The sequence below is a fragment of the Arachis ipaensis genome, chromosome B7 (genome assembly GCF_059453495.1).
Source record: "Arachis ipaensis isolate K30076 ecotype BB chromosome B7, ASM5945349v1, whole genome shotgun sequence".
Lineage (NCBI taxonomy): Eukaryota > Viridiplantae > Streptophyta > Magnoliopsida > Fabales > Fabaceae > Arachis > Arachis ipaensis.
Genome location: NC_142442.1, coordinates 35326199 through 35334207, shown reverse-complemented (window position 1 = coordinate 35334207; position 8009 = coordinate 35326199).

Sequence of the window (8009 nt, the reverse complement as noted above, 5' to 3'; positions counted from 1 at the left end):
ATTTTTTTTCAATTGAGTCTATATACTATATAATTTTCTTCAATTTAATCCCTACTATGATAAACATATTTAAAATAATAGAATATTCTATTAAAAAATAAATATTTTCACTGTTAGAGTAAAAAATCTAACTGGAAACACCTCTATATTTTTAAAATACTCTTGTTATTTTGTTCCACACTCACACAACCCTAGCCCTAACTTATTCTTTGAGCTCCTGCCGGATCCACTGCATAGTCCCGTCTCGCCGCGTCTCTTTCGCTCGGTGTCCCTCGCGTGCTCGTCACCAGGGGTCTTACCTTCTTCTGCCTTGTATTCTGCTCGTCCAATCTACACGCTTAGGATTTTTCCGTCACTGCCTAGAATATCCCACCTCATGTCTGTTATCGTATTTTTGATGTGAAGCTCCATGAAAAGTCTCTCTCTTTCTCATATTTGATATCTTTTTCTTTTGGAAATGTTATCTTTGTTTATGTTTGCTAAGAAAATTTTGTTGGATAAAATGATTTACGTACCGAGCTTTAGCAATTTGTGAGTGACCTGTGTTTTGTATATTATTATTACCGCAATTTGATTTTGATAGGGTTTAGCAATTTGTGTTTTGATAATGGTCTGATCTGGTGCTGCTATTCTTTTTTCTTGATCAATGTTGCTGTATAGTTGAATAGTTGTGTTCTCTATTTGAAAAGTGAGATCTTTCTTATAAATGTTTAAACTTGTATATGGGTTAAATTTTGTGTGATGATAAGTGATAACCCATATTCCATCGACAATTTAGTATACAACCTTGCTATTAGAGATTTTAAAAATGTAAATGCTAGACTTGATATTGAGAAAGAAAAATAAATTAATTAATTAAAACAATAAAAATTATGTTCATGGCATGATATCTAGTATCTACCAACTATCAAAAAAATAAAAGTGAATAGTTTTGTATATTATTATTACTACAATGTGATTTTGATAGGTCAAGAAAAAATATCCTTTGTCCTTTTATGCTGGTGTAAAGGTGGTTATAGTTTGAATTGTGTTAAAAATTTCATGAAATATTTATTCTTTTTGCAGGTAGAGGAAGACAGTAATAAAGTCTATTGCCAGGTTTTGTTAGTTCTTTAAAGTGAAGTGAGACTTATACACGACTATGAAATTATCTAGCTCTTTAACTTTACTTTCTAACTAGTAAAAGAGAAGTACAAAGTTTCTTGTTAGAAGAGTGAAAGAAAAAGTAGAAGAGGAAAGATGAGAAGGGGAGAAATCTCAGCTCATATGAATCCATTATAAGTAAAAGACATGGGTAGATAAGCAAATTTATAATTTATTAACGTTTTTTAGACGTTTAATGTTAGTAGGACTAAATTGAAAAAAAATTATATGGTATAGGAATCGAAGAAAAGAAAAAAAATATAGGAATCTAATTGAAAATTTGATAAAATTATAGGGACCTATAGAGTAATTAAACCTAAAAAGAATATCCAAAACCTATTAAAAAGAAACATTCAAAACCTAACAAAAAAAACATTCAAAACCTAACAAAAAAGAGATATCCAACATCATTTTAAAAAATCCAAAACCTAAAAAAAAAACGAGACATCAAAAAAACTTGGAAAAAAATCCGAAAACTATAAAAAAGAAACATCTAAAAACATACATATAAAAAATCATCCAACACATATAAAAAAGTCGTATCTAAAACCTGGGAAAAAGAAACATCCAAAATAAGTAAAAAGAACCATCCAAAACCTACAAAAAGAAGAAGAACCATATTGTAAAAAAGAATATTCAAAACATAATAAAATGAAACATCCGAAAAGTAACAAAAAGAAAACATCTAAAATTGAGGTATCCAAAACTACAACAACAACAAAGTCTTGTCCCACTAGGTGGGGTTGGCTACATGAATCAAACGACGCCATTAAACTCTGTCATGTATCATGTCTATCGAGAAACCATTATAGATCTCGTTTGACCACCTCATGGATTGTCTTCTTAGGTCTTTCTCTGCCTTTCACCCTTTGTCCATCTTCCATCTCATCCACCCTTCTGACTGGGTGTTATGTCGGTCTTCTTCTCAGATGTCCAAATCATATGAGACGCGATTCTACCATCTTTTCTACTTGGGTGCTACTCCAACTCTCTCCCTTATCTCTTCGTTTCTTATTTTATCCAATCACGTATGATCACTCATCAATCTCAACATCTTCATCTCTGCCACATTTAGCTTATGTTCGTGCTCCCCTTTGTCCGCCTAACACTCCGTACCATAAAGCATAGCCGGTCTTATAGCAGTGCGATAGAATTCACCTTTAAGTTTTAAAGGCACTTTTCTGTCACATATAAAACCAGATGCACTCTGCCATTTTGATCAACTTGCTTGGATTCTATGATTTATATCCTGTTCAATCTCTCTATTATCCTGTATGATGCACCCAAGATACTTAAAACTTTTAACTTTTCGTAGGATATTTTCTCCAATCTTCACATCTATATTAGAGTTTTTCCTTCTCAGACCGAACTGAGATATCCAAAACTATTTAAAAAAAATCTAAAACCAAACAAAACAAGACATTCAAAATTATTAGAAAAAGAACGTTTGGAACTAAGACAAAAACATCTAAAACTATTAAAAATATATCTAAAATTCAAAAAAAAAGAAACATTAAAAATATAAAAAAATTTCAAACCTAAAAAAAGAAACATCCAAAATTAATATAAAGCATCATCCAAAACTAAGAAGAAGAGATTATGCGTGAGGAGACGAAGGGAGATGCCACTATGCGGAGCACGAAGAGGTTGGTGGCAGACAATTGGCAAGTTTCTCTCACTGGAGTGTGGCGTGAATGTAAAATCCGGTTAAACCGTAATTAATTAAATAATAAATTAAATAGGAGCGAATATGGTTAGAAAATCTAGCAATCAAAATTTGATAATTTAAATACGATATTTGGACTCAGTGGATTTTTTTGAGTCGGAAAACATAGTTTTTTGCGTAAAAATATGCACTGGAATCTTGACCGGCAGTATCGACTGAGATCTGTCTAGTACTGCAGTTGAGAAAATTAATTATAAGTAAATAAGGCTAAGAAATTAGGATTTATAATTAGGACAGGTATAAATATTTAAAATGCGATTTAGAGCGCTAATCGTAAAAGTTTTGGCCCAAAATTGGGTCAACGGACTAAACCAAGTGAACCGGGCCTAAGTGGATCCAAGCCCACACTATATAAGAACTCATTTCAGCACAAAATAAATCATTTTCCCCCATTTTGAGAAGGAGGTTCGGTGGTGAAGAGAGAAAAGAGAAACCCTAACTCCCTTTGATCTTCAAATCACCATAACTTGAGCTACGGAGCTCCGATTGATAAGCCGTTTACGGCCACGCATTGCTCTTCTTCTCCTCTTCGAGTCTATCTAAGTTTTGTGGTGAGTATTTAACTATCCTCTGTCCAATTTTGTTTTTTCCCTTGTATTTCAAATTTGGTTTGGGTTTTGAAAAAATCTTGTAATTTTGGTTGTTTATGGGTGCTTTAGTATGAGCTATTGGTGATATTCATCACAAAATTTCGTGGGTTAAGGTAAAGAACCCTCCAACCCTTGTGATTTATCATTTTCATGAACCCATATATATATATGTGAAATTGGTTATGTTAGTGTATTTGGTGATTTTGGTGCACAATTGGGAGGTTGGTGTTGCTTGAGGAGCTTTGGTGAGGCTTGGAGCTAAGGGTTAGTAGAGACTTTCAAGGAGAAGCTCAATTATTTTGGCTACAAGAGATACGATTTAAGTTTTATTTAAGTACCGTGTGGTGTGAGATGAGAATTCCTAGGCTAGATGCCCCTAGGATTAAGTTTGGATTGTGTAAATGGTTGGTACTGATATACATAGTTGATATGTAATGTAAATTAATGATTGGGTTGAGAATTGTGTGAAATTATATCTTTGGTGTGTTGAGAATTTGATGAATTGGATAATGAATATTAGTTTGTAGAATATGCATTTAAATTGTGAATTTGGGCCGGAGGCCGTGAATTTTGGGCCGAAGGCCGGAAAGAGGTAAGGAAGGTAAGTTGATATGTGTATTGTATGATGATATAAGAGATTGGATGGATTTTAGATATTGAATGTGTGAATAATTGGTTTGGTTATTGAATAATAAGGTTTGAGGAATTGAGGTGTGAAATTTGATAGTTTTGGGTGAAATTGTGTAGAGGAGGTAGGTTTGGTTTGGTTGAGTGTAATTATGTGAATCTGGTTGGGTTGTGGTCATTTGGATGAGTGAAAATAAATTTGGCTTGTGAACATTAGAAAAATTGGTGATTTCTATTATTGGGGTAAAAACTTATTTTTGACCAACTTTGGCGGTCCATAACTCGGTCCACGGAGTTTAGAATTCTTCAAAATTGGAGTTTTATGAAAGTTTATTCAACGATCTTTTCCAACAGTTCAGAAATGGTTGAAAAAGGAATTTTGTAGGAGAAGTTATATGTGTTGGAAGTTTGGAGTTTGAAAATGTAATTCTGCAGCTTTTTAACTTAGTAAAATTTTTGGCAGATCGTACGCGTGGCCGATGCGCACGCGTCACTTTCAAATTTTCACTCCCCCACGCGTGCGTTTGGCCGACGCGTACGCGTCGATGTACTAATTCAAGTGCTCAGCCAAAGTTCCCGAGAGTTGTGCGGGTATTGTGCTGGTTTTGTGCGTGGGGCACAAACTGCACCCACGCGTACGCGTGGCTGACGCGCAGGCGTCACTTTACTTTTCTCCCATACACGCGTGCGCATGGGCGACACGTACGCATCACTATAACTTTCCTGCTTTCCACGCGTGCGCATAGACGACACGCACGCGTGACCCCATTTTTACCCCAAAGCTGATTTTGAGTTTTCAAGCCAAATTTCAGACTCCTAAGTCTCCATCCTCACCCTTTATGTCCTCAATAATTATAGTATGCCTAGTGATGGAAAGAGGCTAGGAGATGTGATAACTTGTGGACAAAGTAAGGGGAGAATTAATGATGACTGTATGAGTTGTTGAGGGTGATGATAGAAGTGCGGTGTACACCGTGAGCCAAAAGACTGTATTTGATAATGATTATTGGCTGGTTATGGGTTATGTCATGAGTCGGATGGCTATGTTAAATATTGATTTATGGCTGGAAATGAAAATATAGCTTTGAATGATTGTTTTATCTTGAGCTCTCTTTCTCGGAAGTGCGACCCCAAAGAGATGGAGGAAGGTGAGGACCCCCTTCCTTGTTCCTCCTGGTATTGTAAAATTGCCCCCAGCAAGATGGTGGGAGGTTAGGATCCCCTCCTTGGTTCCTCCTGGGCATATGAGAACGTACCTCTTGGGTAGATGCAAGGGTTGTGGTTGCGCCCCACTTGCTCCAGGTTGGTTAGTATAGAGGCTCCCCGGATGGACGCAAGGGTTGTGGTTTCACCCCCACTTGCTCTGGGTTATGATGAGTGATGTATAAAATATGCAATCATGTGATGTATAAATGACGATATGGTCATGATGAATGATTATGGAATGTTATGAATGAATGTGAAATGATTATCTGAGATACGAGTTTCCCTGGATGAAAGCAGTGACTAGCCAACACGTGCTCTAGGATGAGACTTGATACTCTGCTGACCCTATGTCATAAGTGTGGCCGGACACTGTGAAAGTTCTGGATGAGCTCGCCCCCGTGGAAAAACACAAGTGTGGGTGTTGTATGGATAAACACCAGTGTGGGTGTTGTATGATTATGATTATGATCATGTTTATGATTTAGAATGACTCGAGTTGGGGATGCACGACAGAGGGACAGTCCAATGGTTAGCTACCAGGACTTGTCGGGTTGGCTTTATAACCGACAGATAAGACTCATCAGCCATAGGGCAGGCATACATCATTTGCATATGTTTGAATTATTTGGGTTTGCCTATTTGTTTTGGATTGCTATATCATATATGCTATGTTACCTGATTATGTGCTACTCGTTCTACTTGTACTTTAATTGTGTATTACTTGTCTGTATTGCTTGTGTTTGTACAACTGAGAGGTCCCTCATGCCGGTGCTAGTGGACGCTGAGGGCTGTTCTGGATGAGATGATTTGATGATGTAATTGAATAATGATGATGATTATTGAATGAGATAATTTGAGCTCTCTGGATAAACGCAGTGAAGTGATTTCACTTGCTCCAGGTGAGGATATGAGACAACAATATAGAATTGTTGAGACAGAATAACTGGTGATGTTTTTATTTATGACTCTGACTCCGATTCGTTGGAGAGTTAGAGAGAGTTGATAAGCATGAAAGATATGATTTAGATTTAGCATTCCCTTATGACAGTTGTCTATTTATGGATTAGCGAGAACATAGGGTGAATATTGGTGAAAGGAAGTTTAGGATGCTTAGTGAGTTTTTATTGCAATGCATTGTATTTATTTAGCACTTTTACCATACTGGGAACCCATGGGTCGGGGGTTCTCATTACGTATATATCTTTTGTTTTTCAGATACAGGTTCAGGTGCTCAGAAATGAGTTGTGGTTCATCTGAGAGATGGCGAAGATCTTTATATTCTCTACTTTATATTTTACTTAGAATCTCTCCACCTTTATCTGAAAAGCTTTATTATGTATTGAACTCTTCTGGACTTGCCTATAGAGGCTCTTATGTTTCTTTTGGGAGAGATTAGGAGATACTATTGTCAACTACTTTCATACTGTACCCTAGCCGGCCTAAACTTCATGGGTCGCGACTAGTGGCTATTTACTTATGTTATATATCTATATACTGTCTTTCTTTTACTCTCCTTCATACCTTTATCTGTATGTCGCTTTTCGACTTATCGCTTTAACTTTTAGTTGTCGATGCGTGAGTGACACGACTTCACGATTTTATTTTTACTCTTTTTGTGCTTATCGATTAATACTCCTTTCAAATATACTTATAATTATATATTACCAATCCACCTGAGAGTCGTACCACCGTAATATCATTGACTTATGACTCGAGCATAAGGATTTGAATATTATGGTGTTACATTATGGTATCAGAGCAGTTCGTCCTCGTGAGCCTGAGGGATGGAACTGCTTATGCTTCAATGCATACTCTGAGCCTGTGCCTGTGCTAGTTAGGGTATCTAGTCGATACGTCTAGCATGAAGTCCATGAGTGTACCTTTGGTAATTTGAAGCACTTGACTTGAGATATTGAGTCTGATCACCTTGATATCACTTGTTTGGTGTGAACAGGAACCAAATGGCACCTCGAGGACACAATCGTGGGAGTAATCGGGGTCGGGGATGGAAAGTTAACGATGTAACCATACCGATAGATACCTTGACCGATTTCATGACCGCGATGGCGAGTGCTGTTGCTTCCATTGGCGTTGTGGCTACTGTGATGAGCCGAGCGAGGTGTAGGATAGAACAACAAGTTAGAGTTGGCAACGACAGTGGTGATGGAAATGAAGGCAGAAATGATGTCCCGAGTGCAGTGGTACCCGTGGGAATAGTGAGTTATCCGGAGTTAGTTAACACGGGTTAAGCCACGGGAGAAAGCTCGAGAAGGACTGTGGTGGCAAGGAGTGACCGCCGGGAATCTTTCACAAGGAAAGAGGGAAAGAAGACGAAGATTGCACCTAGGAGCCAAAGTTTCAAAGGGGGTCATTCTGCTATTCCACGTTCTCAACACCGTATCAACGACCGAAGAAATGACAACCTGGGGGACAAAATTTAGAAGGGCGGACTAGTACTCAACCAGAAGATTTGAGGTGCCCGAGATACAAGAAGTATCATCCAAACAAACCGTGCAGGGTCGGACTAGGTGTATGCTACAAGTGTGGGAGATCAGGGCATATGTCTTGGAATTGTCCCTACAAAGAAGGCCGGGATGCAACCGAATTCGATTATCACACTCGAGGTAATTGTAAACTAGTAGTTGAAATTCTAACTTTTCTGCATATCACTAATATGTAATATTCGCTCGTGATGCATAACAAGTGTTGATAATCGT